Source organism: Xiphias gladius, chromosome 7 (genome assembly GCF_016859285.1).
Source record: "Xiphias gladius isolate SHS-SW01 ecotype Sanya breed wild chromosome 7, ASM1685928v1, whole genome shotgun sequence".
Classification (NCBI taxonomy): Eukaryota; Metazoa; Chordata; class Actinopteri; order Istiophoriformes; family Xiphiidae; genus Xiphias; species Xiphias gladius.
In genome coordinates this window covers 20,302,337-20,318,831 of record NC_053406.1, presented here as the reverse complement: position 1 = coordinate 20,318,831, position 16,495 = coordinate 20,302,337, and positions in this window count along the sequence as shown.

Sequence of the window (16,495 nt, the reverse complement as noted above, 5' to 3'; positions counted from 1 at the left end):
GAGATTATTTAAAAAAAAAAAAAAAAACAACAACAGTAAAAAGAAAGTTCCTTCTTTCCTCCGTGGTCCGGTGTTGTGGGGAGTTCACTGCTGCTGACACCTGCTCCGAGAGGCTGCTTCACTTCCCTGTTGATGGGGGAGGATGGAGCCACTTTGCCATGATGCTTTCTGAGCGCAGGGGAATATAAAACATGGTAATGAGTGGGCCGGCTGATGGGAGCCTTATGTAAATCCGCGGAACGAGGGCCGCTCTGGGCCGAGGTAGACATGTGTTTACACTGCTACGCTGCTGCTTTTATTGGCTCCCCTTATCAGCAAAACTTTGATGGACTTCGGACCCTGATGTATATGCCTTAAAGACTTTTAAGAAAGGCGAGCAGCACATATTCACATCGCTGGATCAAATACTCTCAACAGTGGCTTTATTCCATAAGAGTTTCTTTTATAAACCAATATTAGGACTCGTAGACGTAGTTCTGCCAGATAACAATACCGTAATTCATTTATTCGTTGATATGTCTATTGAGGGATGGTTTATTTTTGTTTCCAAGGACTTAATTTATACTGCTATGTAGGCATCTAAGTCTTTTCATGATTACTTACTAATGAGAGAAGATTACCTACTAATATGGGCGTTGATGGTCTTGTTAATGAGGTGTTGCTGGTTGTTGCTGTCCTCATTAATTCAACTTTGTTTCATTTAATGAAGCCCAATGATCTCATTAGTTTTAGCCATACAGCTCACATTGACCACAGAGAAATACATTTTAATACAGTGCGAACAAATATTTTTAACTTAAACTTTAAAATGTTTAACTGTTTCTTGTCGCTGTCCATTAGCAGTAAATCAATCGGGCAATAATAAAATATCTTATTCATTCTTACATGATATAATTTATCATGTAAATGCAGGATGTTACTAAACCTTGAAAATGTGGGACAGAGTTTAAAAGTTTCATAATGGTCAATTTTCTCTTATACCCTGACATCACACAAATATATATACATATCGTTTTTTAAAAAGCAGAATGAAGTTATTAGGGATCACAAACTTTTGCATGGTGGAAAGATCCTGCACATGAAACAACAGTAAATTTGAAGCTATCTGTGTTTATTCCTGCAGGAAGAGGCTCAACATGAAGCTGATCCTCCTAGACACAGACTGACAGAGGGATGCACTCACACAGTCAGATGCAGCGCGACGTTAAAAGTGTCCAATCTGACTTAAAAGTCCAAGCAAACCCGTTAAAATGTATTTTCTAAACTTTAATAAACGTAGCGTTGTTGTAAACATTAGATGATGCAAACAAACGAGATGTTATATCCTACATATTAATATAATTGAGCTGGGATTTTTCCTGGAAGGTGAAATCTATCTGTTGCTGCTGTCAGAGCGGAGGATCCTTAACCTCAAGTCTGCAGAGCTGCAGGGTTTTTCACAGTGAGCCGGATCTCAACCAAGACTTTTCAGTATTAAACCCACTGGCAAATATGAATGAATTTTCAGCTTTGGCTGCTCTGGTAGAGCGTGTTGTCATAACTTTTTAGTTTTAGATGAGAGATGTTAGATCTTGAGTTTTATACAATTTTAAAGGCCCATCTAGAGACAGACATGCAAACTACAGCTGCAGCTATAAATGCTGTGGCATGTGGCACTGGTTCATGCAACACACCTGTCCCTCAACAGATAAACATTAAATAAACAGAATATCGTGGAATTTCAGAGATGAGGAAATGCTGCTTAAACACCCTTCACATTGACTGTGTTCCGTTAACTTTGAGCATCAGTGCAAGGCCTGCATGGCATTTGAAGTGAGTCTTAGGTGAAAATACTAATTTCCAAATGCAGCCAGGTGCAGAAACATCTGTTTAAGTTTTGAGTACCATTCATAATGAAATATAAATTCCAATAAATTTTAGAATACAAAGAATGTCAGCAAATATCTTATTAAAATGTCTGGTTTTGTCCAACCAGAAGAAAATATACTTTTCTTTTTTTTGCTTAGAAACTACTGAAATTGATTATCAAAACAGTTGCTTGTTACTTTTCTGCTGATCGACTATTGGATTTAGCAACACCTGCTGAGCTTCTGTGATTGAGCGTTGGAGTCTGAAAACTGACCTGGGACCAGATGTTAAGATCAAGTCGACTTGTTGTAGCCGGTTATTTTCAGGGCATCAGTTGGTGGATACATATTTTCAGCAAATGATCTCTTCTGAGTTCAGTTTTCTGAAAAGATATCCAAGATTTTTGCTAAAATTTTGAGTGTAATATTCCGCATGTGTAATCCCTCTTTTGTTATTATATAATTTCTTACTGGGTCTCTCTTTGAGGATGAAAGTAAAAGAGATGCAGTAAGAAACTACATAATTTAATAAATGAATATTGTTTCTTCAAATGAACAGTGGTGGAGGAAGTATTCATATCCATTACTTAAATAACGCTATTAATACAACATTGTAAAAATACTTCAATACAAAGTAAAACTCCTGCATTGAAAATGTTACTTAAGTAAAAGTATTATCAGCAAAAATATACTTAAAGTATCAAAAGTAAAAGTACTATATATATATATATATATATATATATATAAACCCAACGCAACTAATTTAACACAACCTACTAAATCAGAACATTGTCAATACAATCTATGTAAATTGTGCCAATTTATATAGATTTTTGCAGGACAATCCTATAAATTATTCTCAGAAATAACAGGACCTGCAAAATAAAGTGTTACCGCTAATTTTAACTACTCTGTATGCTGTCAGGACTACAGCTAACCACAGCTGCCAGATACATGAAGTGGAGTAGAAGTATAAAGTGGCATGAAACAGAAATACAAAAGTAAAGTACCGCCAAACTGTACTGCAAAAGTGCTGCTCTTTAGTAAATGTTCTCGGTTGCGTTCCACTACTGCGAATGAAATCAAATGTACTCAAATGAAATAATAATAATCTTGTGTGCAAACACAGCTTTTTCCATAAGCAAAAACAAGGAAGCCACTGCCCTCATCTTTAAATACGTTTGATGTTTTACAGCAAGAAACTTGGCCAATTATTGGTCAGACGTGTAATCTTTCAGTGTAGTATCAATGTGGTTGATCATTAGTAATATGCAGGATTGCCTTAAACCTATTAGTGCTAGAGCCCATATGGTTCAGAGGGATTTTATTGAACATAATGTGTGTTGTTAGTACAAGTTTAGCCTTGCAGCAAATGATTATGGTAGTCCTAATGTAACTTTTAGGAGAATATTATATGAATATAACAACCAAAATGCCCCGGGAAGAGATAAAAACATCATAAAGCTCAACAAGGTCATTATAAATTCACTGCTGAGTCCAGGAGACACTTTTAAGGTCTCTACAGGAATTTTAATTATATTATTATTGTGATTTTTTTATTAATGGAACTTTTTTTTCTAACATCATTGAAGACCTGATAGTTGTTTCTCTGGTGCTGCTTCTGCTTCAGCTGCTTTGGGTGTCATTACACAGATTACACTCTTTTATCTCCGGCTACCATTGTCGTTTAATGTTTCCCTGCTGATGCACACCTTAGCTGCCCTTCGCTCCGGTGTGCAAAGCGCCGGCCGCTGTGTTGTATGGGTAAAGTTAATAACCTAGTGGGAACAGATAAATTGTCTGTCTGCAGCTCCATCGTCTCCGCTGACAAGTTAATGAGTCAAGTGTTAGTTCTTAGGGCCCTGATTTTCTTAATAACAGAATAAATGGGGCCGTTTGTTGTCGGACACCAAATGTTTTCACACAATCGCATGGGAACTGAGGGTTAAATTAGAGTTAGAAACTGGTTTGAAGCTGAAGATACTGAGTTAAAGGTAAATAAAAGATCTAGAATACATGTAAAGCCGAATTTAATTTAACAAATACTCACATTTATTGAGTTCTCCACTGCAGGAGTGTAAATAAATGGTACCAATTCCAACAAAGTTACTGATGTTACACTCTTGTCTGAATTTCATTACAATTCTATAAATCTGAGCCCAGAAATATCAAGGAGTGTGTTTTGTGAAAGCCATTTTTAAAGAAATAACCTTAGTATTAACAGGCATAAAGGCACAAACACATAGCTGGTGTCACCTCTGGGTGACACCACTTTGGTGTACATTTTTCTGGCACTTTCACACGTCTCCAATGAAAATCTGTCAACCATTAACAACAAATAATAACAAGCAGCAAAAAAACAGTTTATCCAGTACACAGACTGTCACGCCTGTTGCGAAAGCGGCCTGTGCACTGGAGCGCGGCATGGGACACGCACTTCCCTTTGCGCTCCCATACAGATCGGTGACACATAGGTTGAGCAACCAGGGACCATCTGGGGCCCGGAACAGTCTACCTGTTCCTGTAACTATCCCTTCAATCGACCAGAAATATATCCTACTAAAAAGTACTGTCTGTGTATCTCCTTCCTACGTGCCATAGAGCTCCATTGTTGTCCAAAAACTATTACAAGCACATGAATTATCCAAACTGTTGCACCGGATGACCTTTTCCTTTATTGCTATGAACACAGGCACTGTAGTTTATTCTGAGTCAGTCCAACAAACACTGTCCTGCTGATGTAAAGACTTTAAGAGAATCTGCAGCGATCACTCATTTTCTCGTAGCCCACTAAGAATTTTCTCTCAGGTACGAACAAAATTCACGAGCGGTCCAGACCTGTCATTGAGTCATGAAGAGATAGACTCCCTTTCTTTACAGGGGGAAAAAAAAATGAAATTAATCCATGAAAAATTAATGTCCTCTTCTTCACCATATCATAATCATCATGGCTTGAGAGGGTTTTGAGATTTTTTTTTGTTTTGTTTTCTTTTTCTTCTTCTTTTTGGTATATTTCATCACAGCAGCTATTACATTTCAGTAGTTGTTGGAAAATCTTTATCGATCTTCGTGCAGGACAGTTTCCATTATCTTCTGTTGCACCCAGCACTATATTATCCCCTACTGTGGGCTTTAATATTCTCCAGTCTAAAAAACACACCATCACTAATATGAGCCATGGACCGCTTTGCTTTAGAAAGCCGTTTTAAAGCATCTAACTTCATGTGGCCTAATCCATCCCCTCTTTATTTTTGGTCACAGTGCAGCATTGACAGATGCACTACTAACATTTTTTTATTGTTTTGGGTCCTCTAATATGACTACTACCTCTGCTAGATTTGATATGTTTTAGTTTGCTGATTTCTGACGGCAGACTTGTAGCTCCGCCGTGTGAAATTTTTCTTTTTATTATTTGGTAACATTTTTGTAAATTAAACTTTCCCACAAACAAAGCGGAACAGGCAGCATGATAGGGCAATTTTAGGGGCACAGATTACGCTAATGAGCAAATCTCACAAACATACACCTCCTCAGCTCTTATTCATCAGTCTGAAACTACAAGTTTGTGCAGTGAAGAGAGTCTGGTGAATCCGACTTGGATCACTCGGACGAAAAAGCCTCACAGAAAAAAAAGGGATAGAATTTTAAGACAAGAATACAAAAAATGTTCTTACATAATGCCCTTTGTTTATTAATCCTCGACTGAAAGTAGTCCCCCAAAAGATGCAAAATTTACTCCACTTTGAGTTATGTTTGTTAAAAACTACAGTGCCCAGCTGTTTTGGTAAATTATTTGGCTTTTTTAAAATATGAATGTGTATATGTGTGACTCGTCTTTAAGGATTTACAGAACCAATGGCCTTCAGGCTGAGTGCAACAGACAGGATAGTGAAATCAGCAAGCATTACAAGATAGACTAACACACTAATGGTTCCATGTCGGTTTAAAAGTTGTCAAAGTTTCCAATGTTAAAAATGAACTTCCATCTCACCTATTAAGATTAACCACTTTTTTATTTTAATCTTTACATTCTTATCACACCTGTTTTGGTCAGGGCCTCAGAAGAAATGAGCCAGCCCTGATCTTACAATACTAGAATGGATGTGCCGACTCTTATCTCCTCAGCCCGGGTGTCCAGTTTAGTTCTTTACATATTTTATGTCACTTCCAGCAGCTGGAAATAGACCAGTGAAGATATTAAGCTGGTGCTAAGATAACAGTTTATCTAACAGCACCTACTCTGAATTGATTCACAGAACAGGAAAACATGCAATTCATGTACTTTGTTCAACTTTGTGCCTTTTATAGATCTCTCTTTACACCATTCAGTTGTATGTATGGCGTACTGTTTGGTCAACTAAATATCGTTTCTTCAGTGGAAACTGGAAGTCATAAGAGTGAATCAGTCAGCTATGTGTGAAATAAATCCTCACACTAAAAGAATAACACAAGGGAAAAAGAAAGCGATTATACCTCTAATTCGTGTCTATAATACACTGACTATTTCTTTTTTCACTGCCCTGGATCACATCACCCTCTTAACCTGGATCCAGCCAGCGTCCACTTGTTCTCTGTGTCATTTTAATACTTTTAGTTAAGCTTCTGGGACGCGCTGTGAGTACTGATGTTTGGTCAAGATGTGCTTGGCTGCCTCCCGTGTCTTCACTGACCTGTCCGGACCGACGCTCCTCACCCCACAGCCCTTGTCGTTGCACAGACCGGAACATTTGGAAAGCGACAGATATAAAAAGGGCAAGGGCTACATGGCGTGTGCGTGAGGTTCAGGATCCAGCGGCCATTTATCGTTCCACAGACTGAGCTGGACCTTAACCTCAACCTGAATTCTCCGGCTGCTCATCTCCTCTGCTCAGAGACCAGAGACGACTGTTGGTCGTCGTCTGTATCTGAATGAAGAAGCAGACATGTATAAGAAACATGAATTTTAAACTTTTGACTTAAAGGCAATATGCTTATTCACCTTCTTACCGGGAAGTAGATGAGAAAATCACTCTAATTCAATAACTTCCTGGAGTCTCCACTGGTTCCATGTGTAGCACTTACTCTTGCAGTTACTTACTCATGCACAGTGCAATGGATGTGGCACAAACTGGCACTTTTGGCCCTTTATTCTGATAAACAACAGGATCAAATTAGGTCTCTCACAGAGATTGACTTTGTAGTAACGCACTCCGGAAAATAGTAAATTAGCTAATTTAGCTAACTGCTGGTTATCCGGCTACACTGCAGAGATTTTTATGAAGCCACATGAGTCATGAGAACAATCAAGCCGGTAAAGTTGCCAATAACTATTGTGCAGTGTGCTCAACAAATAACTCTGTACATGACCAGTGTCATTATGGAAACTTTTGTAGTCGTAATTAGAAGCAAGTTCTAATATAAACACAGACCACACCTTTCTATCAACGAAAACGTCTTTAAGTATTTTAACAGAGCTTATTACAGGTCAGCCTACCATGGGGCCAGGATACAGTAGACTGGTAATGGAGAAAAACAATGTAATAAACATACATAATGGCAAAATACAACTAACGGTGATAATGAATGCAATGGCAAGACTTCAGAGGGTCACTGCTCCCGGCCAAGAAATAAGCAGGAACAAAACACCCATAAAACCATGAATTGATGTTTTTACACTTTGTTGCTTTTTTTTTTTTTTAAGGCTTAAGCCATTACAGATATAACATGTTAATAATGAGCTTTAAAGGTGCTGGTGCCCTTGGATAGAGCCAGACATGCTGTTTCCCCCTGACTTTATGCTAAGCTAAGCTAAGCTAACAGGCCCCCGGCTGTAGCTTCATATTCAACAGACAAATTAGTCATGATCTTTTTATCCAACTCCCGACGAGGGAGCAAACAAGCAACCAAACTAAATATTGCTCCTCAAGGAGGAAGTGGGCAGTGTTGACATGGGACAAACCAAAGATAAAATAAAAGAATAAACTTTTAAACCAAACCTAAAATAGGAACAATAGATTGATTCACTGTGTTTTGTTGGTCTTTAATGATTGTGATCTGTACAGGAAAAATGTCTCAGTTGACTCAACTTGGAAGTGTCACAAGGAAAAGACAATACTCCAAAGAGAACCTAGAAAAAAAGGTAAAAGAAGAGTCTTATAGTCTAAAGATCCCAATTCCCACCTGCTCTTCACACTAAACTTCATTAATCATGTAAATCCTCTGGCTATTTTATGATAATCATCCGTCATAAATCCATCAGTGATCAGACTTTTTCCACAAGCACTTTGATTGTGTCACAGTGTCTCTTCATCAGATGGAGCCACAGCTTTGATCTCTATCAGCGCAATAAGATTTCATCACCACACCCATGAATCACAGGACGGTGGCTGAACTGTAGAAAGACAGGGAGAGAACAGTTTTATTTACAGCTGATTGATACAAGTGAGGATAAGGAAGATGAAAGTGATGGAAGATGCTGGCATCCATCCACTCCTCCCAATTCATAAACATGACCTGTGAGTGATCCTGCGCCGGGAGGGCTGGGGATTACAGCCGGTCTGTAGCAGCGTGTGTGTTAAATGCAGCGACAGCGTTGGCTCTGTCAATATGCACTGCAGCAGGGTGTGTGTGACAGAGCGTTTCTGTGGGTTTGAATCAGGCCCAAGACTTGAAAGTCTCTCGGCCGTGTTTGCTCTTCATGCACAAGGTGTGTGTGTGCAGTCATGGATTGAGCTTTTCCTCCTCTTTTCTTTTGTTGAATCATGTCAGATCAGAGCAGCTTTGAGGTTTGGCTGTTAGTCACGGCACTGCAAACTGGTCTCAGTGTTGTTTGGTTACATCTTAAGGTCTCTCTTATGTGTAGTATTTTTTATTTTTTTATTTTCTTACAGTGACAAAGCAGCCGATAAGAAACGCCGAACGGACACAATGGATTTGGGATTTTCCATCCTGTGAAGCTTGTGTTTTTAATGTAGGCTCCAACATGAGAGAAATAACCGTGATGCAGCCTTTTGTTCGTCAGGGCAGCACGACCGCTTGCATCATATACAGTACGCCCCCCCCTCCCAGTCAAGTCGATAGTCAATGCTCTGATACTCCCACGCTTTCACTGTAACTGAGCCAAGCTTCCAAGACAGTCTTCTTTTTACGTTCCCTGTATAAAAATACTTGCTGTGATTTGAAGCATGTATCCCCTACAGCTCCCATTATCTGAAGAAACAGAGGCCAACGATGCGTTATGAGACAATGGGTCCCCTGAGTACCAACATGTAAAAAGGCCCCCCACCCCATACACAGGAGCAAGACACCAAAACTGAAGGAGAGTAGTTATTTTCTGTCTCATTGCATGGTGTTATGTGTCTTTGTATTACTTTTGAGTCTTTGTGGTTGTTTTGCATCTCTTTGTGTTCATTTTGTGTCTTCAGGCCCAGGGCCCTGGGCACTGTGGGGTGGATCCAGTCAACCATCCATGGTCATTGCGTGTTGAGCTGAGCTTATACTACCTGGATGAGGGGAGGGGCTGATTTGTTTGGAATGTAGCTGAACTTTTTGTTGGGTCGAAGCAGCCAAAATTATGACAACCCGCCCAAAACCTTTTTTACCCACACAATTGAATAGACAGTAGCCCAAATGAGTGAAAAAGACGCGCAACACTGGCAGGGACTGCACAGCAAAACTTGGTAACTTTTCTGGATAATTAGCATCTCTGACTTGTTAGGACTATGTTTACATTGACTGATCTTATTCAAAAATTGTAAACTTGTTTTTATCCCTGACACTGTGCACCAGGCTTTACGATGCATTTCCTCTCTGGGGTGTCAAAGTTGGAATTAATAGGAATCTTATTATTAATAATTTAGTGTGCTTTACTTATTTTTACAAAAAGGATGTCTGAAATCTGAATAACTTGCACAACTCAGTTGTCGACTCATTGTAGATGTTTTTTCACCAAACCTGTCTTTGGCAAATTTGTGGTTTTCTCTCTGTAATCTTGTCATGATAGTGTATAAATATAAAATGAAAAACTGCCATAAAATATGCTGAATAGATAAATTGTGTTGCACTGTGATCAATAATGTATAAAAATGTATCTCGGCCTCACGATCCCAAAAGAGATGACAAATAGTCACAAATTTTTTTTTTCTTTAATGTTTTCATAAGTGTCTGTGTGTGTATTTGTGTGTGTCTGTTTGTAGCCGATGATGATCTGCCGGCTATCCTCCTCCCAGCTGCTGCTGCTGGTCAATATTGACTCAGGGATGGAAGCAACAGCCACTTTGTCAAGTATGGGGGGGCAGACCAGCTATCTCTATGGTATCGGGTGAAAACACAAAAAGGCTGGTTATCATATATCAGAATTAAAGAGTAAAAGTATTAACCCTGAGCAAGATTTTAAAATGATGCGTAATAACGGCGATGTTGAAGCACTGTGAGGGTATTTTTGGCTTTAAAAAATTTACCATCGAATATATTGTTGTAAATCCAATAGTATAAAGTAAGAAGGTAGAAGACTAAAAGGCTAAGAAGACTAAAATATCATTGGTCTTTAAAAATAAATGTTTAGGAAACAAATAGTAAAAGCACTTGAATAAAATGCTAAGTATGCAAGGTTCCACTGTAGGTGTTATATCTGACATTTTCGAAGCTAAGATTGGTATATCAGTTATTAATGGATCTGTACGTATGTCAATACTTATATGTAGGGTATTAATTTTTGTATCACAGATTTTAAATCTATATCAAATTAATATCCAAAAAGCTTTCAGAAACAATTTTCTTGACCACTAACGCAAGCAAAGAGGTTAACAGCGGCGTCACAGTCACAGTCAAACAGATTGACTCTGTGAAAGTAAATGAGCCAAAAAAAGCACACGCGGGGCACATTGAGGCATGAAAAGGAACCCGCACTCCGACAGCGGGACCAACACAGCTGTTTTTAAGGTTAAACTAGATTGTTAGTGAATACATGTGTTAGTCTAAAATTAGAAAGAAAGACAGACACAAAGTTATCGGAGCAAACTCCGAGTCAAAATGTGTGGAGCTAAGCTGCTAAACATAACAGAGAGAAGGCCTCTGTTGTTCACTTCACTTCTCTGAAATCAAGCTTTTATTTTTTTTGTGAGTTTGGAGATGAAATCATTCGAGCAGGTACCCCCAGCATCTCAAAGTCCTTCCCGAGAGGACAACTGTACCCAAACAGATATTCTAACAGAGTGAAAAAGTATGAAGATGTTCCGTCTACCTGCACAAAGGGACCGCATTTATTCCCTGGTTATCTATTAGTGATTATTAAACAGCTCAACTCTGGGGAGATTTGCATGATTCTGACACTGGCTCCTGATCCCTCATAATGTCTTTGGCCGCCAGTTTTGATACCAGTGGTTCATTTTGCATACGTCTGTGGTGAAGGTATAGAAACATAGGGCTCTTGTTTCAGAGTAAAGATCTAAGGTTTAGCTGCAGGATGTGAAGCTGTGACTTTGCTCTGAACCTCTTGTTGAACTCACTGCTGTCACCTAGTGAAGGATTGGGCAAACGGCCTCCAGTGTGTCATGCAGGTAAGTCTGTTGAACATGATGCACTCAACACTCACACCTGCCCCTGCAAACCTGTTCGTAAGGTTTCTTTTGGTCTTTTTTTTGGTCAATCTATCAACTCCGATTCATTTTTTATTCTCCTTTGAGAGTTTTATTGAGCTGGCGACGCAGCCTGTGCCCACAGCACACAACAATAAAGCTGAAACAAAAGCACACATCCATAAGCTCAGTATCACCCATGACCTTATTTTGATCAGACAAACTGTGCCAGGTCCATGTAAGGTGTGTCACCGTGCAATAAATCTCCTGAGAAAAGAACATGCGTTAATCAGATCCAAGCAGTTAGCTGCCATACTCAGCGGGAAGTCAAACACACACGCCTACAAGGAAGAGTTTGTGACAAATTATGGCATGATAAGAAGTCTCTTTATTTGGCAGCGCATTTGGAAATGAGACTGGAATGTAGTTATCAGGTATTTACTTTGTCCTTTTTGACATCCATGCTCGGTGTGAACTCCCTGTTGTGCTGTGCAGCAAAAATCTTTGCAATTTGTATTAAAGGCTCTGTGGAGCTTTATAGCTAGTCTCATGGTCAGTGTTTAGCTGTCCGGAACGCAACTTTACTGTGGTGGTTCACCCTCACTGCTCTCATAGCGTAATCTTCAGCCGCAGCAGGCCGGTGTTTTAAGTGAAAAAGCTCTAAAAACCCCACTGTACACAACCTGCTCAGCACCAGACAGCAGACAGACACGGTCAGACACCGGCCGGTGAACATAGTGGAGCATTTAGCAGCTAAAAGCCAAATATGTCCCTCAACAGGAGACCAAAAAACAGCTAAAAGTGCATGCCTACGTTTTATATTGTTAAATATGCAATAACAATAGACCGTGTATGTCACAATTGTGCTGGGTACGTAAACTCTTGATCTGCAAAGCAACTACAGCTGTCAGATAAGTGTGGAGCAGAAGTGTAAAGTAAGTAAAGTACAAGTTGACTTAAGAATGTACTTAGTTACTTTCCACCACTGATTATAATCTTCGTGAAGATAGGACTGAGTGCAGCAGGGCTGTTGTATTAGACTGCAGTGCTTTTTCCATGTGAAAAGGATCTGATCCCTAGTTTTGCATTATCCAACTAACTGTTGAAAGAAGGAACACACTATAACACAGTATCTTAAAAAAAAAAATAAAGAAATAAAACTCCTCAAAAGTTAAACTCATTCTCTGTCATTTACTACAAACACCAGCTCACATTAACTAAGATGTGTTGCACCACAGAAAACTAGTTATTACATAGAGTTTAGCTGTTACAAAATATTTATACATATATATCTGTCAGGTGTAACTGTTCAATACTAACAGAATTAACTAACTGTCAGAACTAATGTTAGCATGCTAATGTATGACCCCTTCATGTTGTTGACATATATGACCTGACACTTGATCAAAATGCTGTCTAATAAAGATGGGAACTGAGAAGAAAACAAAAAATACCTTAAAGTACAAAACATGATTCTAATAATGTAGACTAAATGACTAAATACTGTTAGTCAGGTTCGCAACACTCAGATTTCTACATGAATAAAAAAATAAAACAAAGTCATACACAGGTTTACAAATGACTGGCAGCTGAGTTTGATATATAATTTGGCCTCCTAGAAATGTTATTTTTGATGATTATTTTACAGCTCATGATGCTACAGTAAGGTCTTGTTTACACAGTTGACTGGACAGCGGTACAGATGTTTCATAGTGACGGATTTGCACATTACTAAAGTCTTTACCATCTCCGACATTTCTTAAGTTTCAATGGTGAACCCCTCTTAGTAATTAACTAGTCTGAAACTGTAGCAGAGTAACTGATAGTAGTAGCTAAGAACTTAGAAAGGATGTCACACACAAACTTAGTGAAGTATTTACCAAGAGCCGGTGCCACTCAAATCCAGATGTTCTAAACCGGTTCAGTGGGACACACGGGGACAAAGGTGTACCCAGGAGTCAGGAGCAGGACTACATGTGATTTTGTTCTCCGTCCATGGCTGCCTCCCTCCCCGGTGTTTTTTTTCTTTCTCCTAGTCTGCGTAATTAGAGATTCAGAAGTAATTACTTGCTCGGCTTCCTCTGCGATTAAACGGCAGGTTCACAGCACCCTGATTAATGCACAGGCATGCACACCTGCCATTAGCAGCCATGAGAGGTGGAAGGTTCTGACTGAAACCCTGCAGAACAAACACACGGCTGTCGAGGCCTGCGTAACACAGAATTACACAACCTGAGCTAAGACACAGAGGTGAAAAAAAAAAAAAAAAATGCACACACAGCCACATGTGCTCACTAGTCTCTAATCACATTTATTTTGCACTTTCACGCCATCAAATACAGTTTATTTTATCATTTATCATCATTCTCTGTACAACAAGGTAAAGTGCAGATGTGTGTATATCATAAGGGAGCACTGAATCCTGATTCTCAACAATAAATTTTCAGTGATGGAAAATAACAACGTACATTTACTCATGTGCTTTACTTAACTACAGTTTTGAGGTACTTCACTTGAGTTTCCACCGTCTGCTGCTTTATACTTTACTACACCACATTTCAGAGGGAAATGTACTTTTTTACCCCAAACCATGTAATGATCCCACAAAATATGCATTACTATTGAATAAACTGCACAAGAGTATGCAACATAGTTCAAATTAGCTCCACTCCAACAAGCTACAACATTAAAATGCATATCACTTTTTAATAAGTGTAACTAGTACATAATTTATATGCGCAAGTTTAAACATTGTAAAAATGCCTTTATCAATATTTAACTTAATTTAAATAATTATTTATTGATGCTTTGTAGATTCATCATAGGCAATTAAAAGTGACTAGTTTTGTGTTGCCAGGTTGTTAAAAAAAACATATGGCCATTGTTCATCTTCATCTTTTGTAAGGAGATGTTCCTCATTTTAAGTACTTTTGATTTGATACTTCAGGTATATTTTGTTACTTTGCTACTTGTATTTTAGTAAAATGTGAGGGTACTTATACACATAAAACTGTCATGAATAAAACCTCTAAACTGCCAATAATCAAATCTAAATACAAAAACTACTCTGAGATAGATGTGGGCTCTCATGAAGTTACTTTTAAATTGATTTCTTCTTCTTCAAAAAGATATTTTAAAAATCACATAAACTTGAGTGAACCCTCCTCTCTCCTGCCACTATCCGACACCCATAGATTTTTATCCTGGCCATAAACGCACCAACAACAGGAAAATGCGACAGTAGCTGCAATGACCTTTTGTGTCAAGATTATTTTTTCTGTCAGCAATTTATTTGCCTGCTCTGACAGATGTAGTAGCAGGTTATCTGTCCAAGTCTATAAGCTCTTTTTATTTCTTTTTTTTGTTAACAGTTAATGTATAACTGAGTGTGCGAGGAATCAGCACATTTCCTTTTACCTCATACACAGATCGATGTTGGTGTGGCATGGTGTGCGACGGAGCTAAATGGGATCATTGTCAAGGAAGAGACACAGTAACACATCTCAACCTGCCGGGAAGTCAGACGTGAGAGAGAGACTTAAAACTGCAGATGCTGACATACAGTACTTGAGATTTTTAAGAGTAAACTAAGGAGAAATATTACTACAAATAAACTATTCTTCAAGAAAAAGCTGAAAATTACAGAAGACCCGTTATCCTCCCGTCACAACCGTCAGCTTGTCAGGATAAGCTCCAATCTTCCAATAAGTGTATAACCGGATTTTACTGTAAATATGAACTTTGATAAGAAAGGTCTCACAAAAGTCAGCTTTTGAACAATTAAGATTCTGGCCCTGTGCCACCTAATGTAGAACCCAAGTTATCTATTATTTCATGAGTAAAGAGAAAAGCTTCACACTTAGTCAACCATGGCATCTATCTTGTCCCGCTGTGTGTTCTCATCTTCTCTGTGTAGTCATCAGAATATGACTCTCTATTCCAGGAAGCCAAAAACCCCCCGAAAAGCTGCTTTATATCCTGTTTACGTTATTTTGGTCATGTTTAATGAAATTATTCTGCACAAGATAGATAATCTACTTCAGTGGTTCCTAATCACCGAACGGTCACAAGATAAAGGGATAAGAGAGTGTTTCACTCGAAATAAACGTGCCTTGAAAAATCCTTCAAATGAAATAGTCCAAAAAGAATCGTGACCAAAAGTTTACAGCCACAGTAGAGGCTCTGTGAGGCTGTACTTACGCCACGTCCGTGGCATGTCCTTTAAACCGTCATTACGTGCAGCCGAGTGAGAAAAAAACGTTCATGACAGCCTCCAACTCATAATTCAGCGTTGGTAGATATTGGAAATTTCTTAATCTGACGTTATCTCCCATTTGGTGAGAAGAACTGAGAAGAACTACGGATACGTCAGCAAACTGTTGGCGAAATGGCTGCAAATGCAACGCAGCTGGCAGTTACATCAAAATACAATTCAGTATTGACAGTAATACAGATAACCAAAGTATGAGATGAATAGAAATTTTGACCTGATGATGGCACTGAAATGAAAATGAAAATGTAATGAAATGAAAAGTTAAGAGATCACAAATCGTATGGATGGAAATCAATCCAACATTCGTCCATATATTTCACTCAAGACCACAAATTTCAACCTAATGGTGGCACTGCAGGAAAATTCTCATCATCTGAGAACCATGATTGTCAGTACAAACGTTTGGTACAAATTAGATTTTGAGATACTTCACAAGATGTAGTTAAAACTTCTACCTGCCGATGGCTCTGCACGAAAAGTCAGGGGATCACCTACATTCATTCTCTGGGGCACCATGGATATCTGAGCCGAATTTCACGACGATCCAGCCAATAGTTGTCAAAACATTTCACCAACATAACATTAACTTCATGCTGGTGCCAGAGGTAAAGTCAGAGGGTCACCAAAAACAGTAGGATTCAATGTCAATACATCCACTAGTTGTTGAAATGTTTGAGTCTAAACCAAAGTAGTCCACTGACAGACAGAATGATGATGCTGTCCTTGGAACCATGCCGCTAACATGGCTAAAAATGACGTTTTGCTAACAACGCTTATCATGGGGGGTCACAAGCAGACTTTTAAAAGCCAACAGGTCGCGG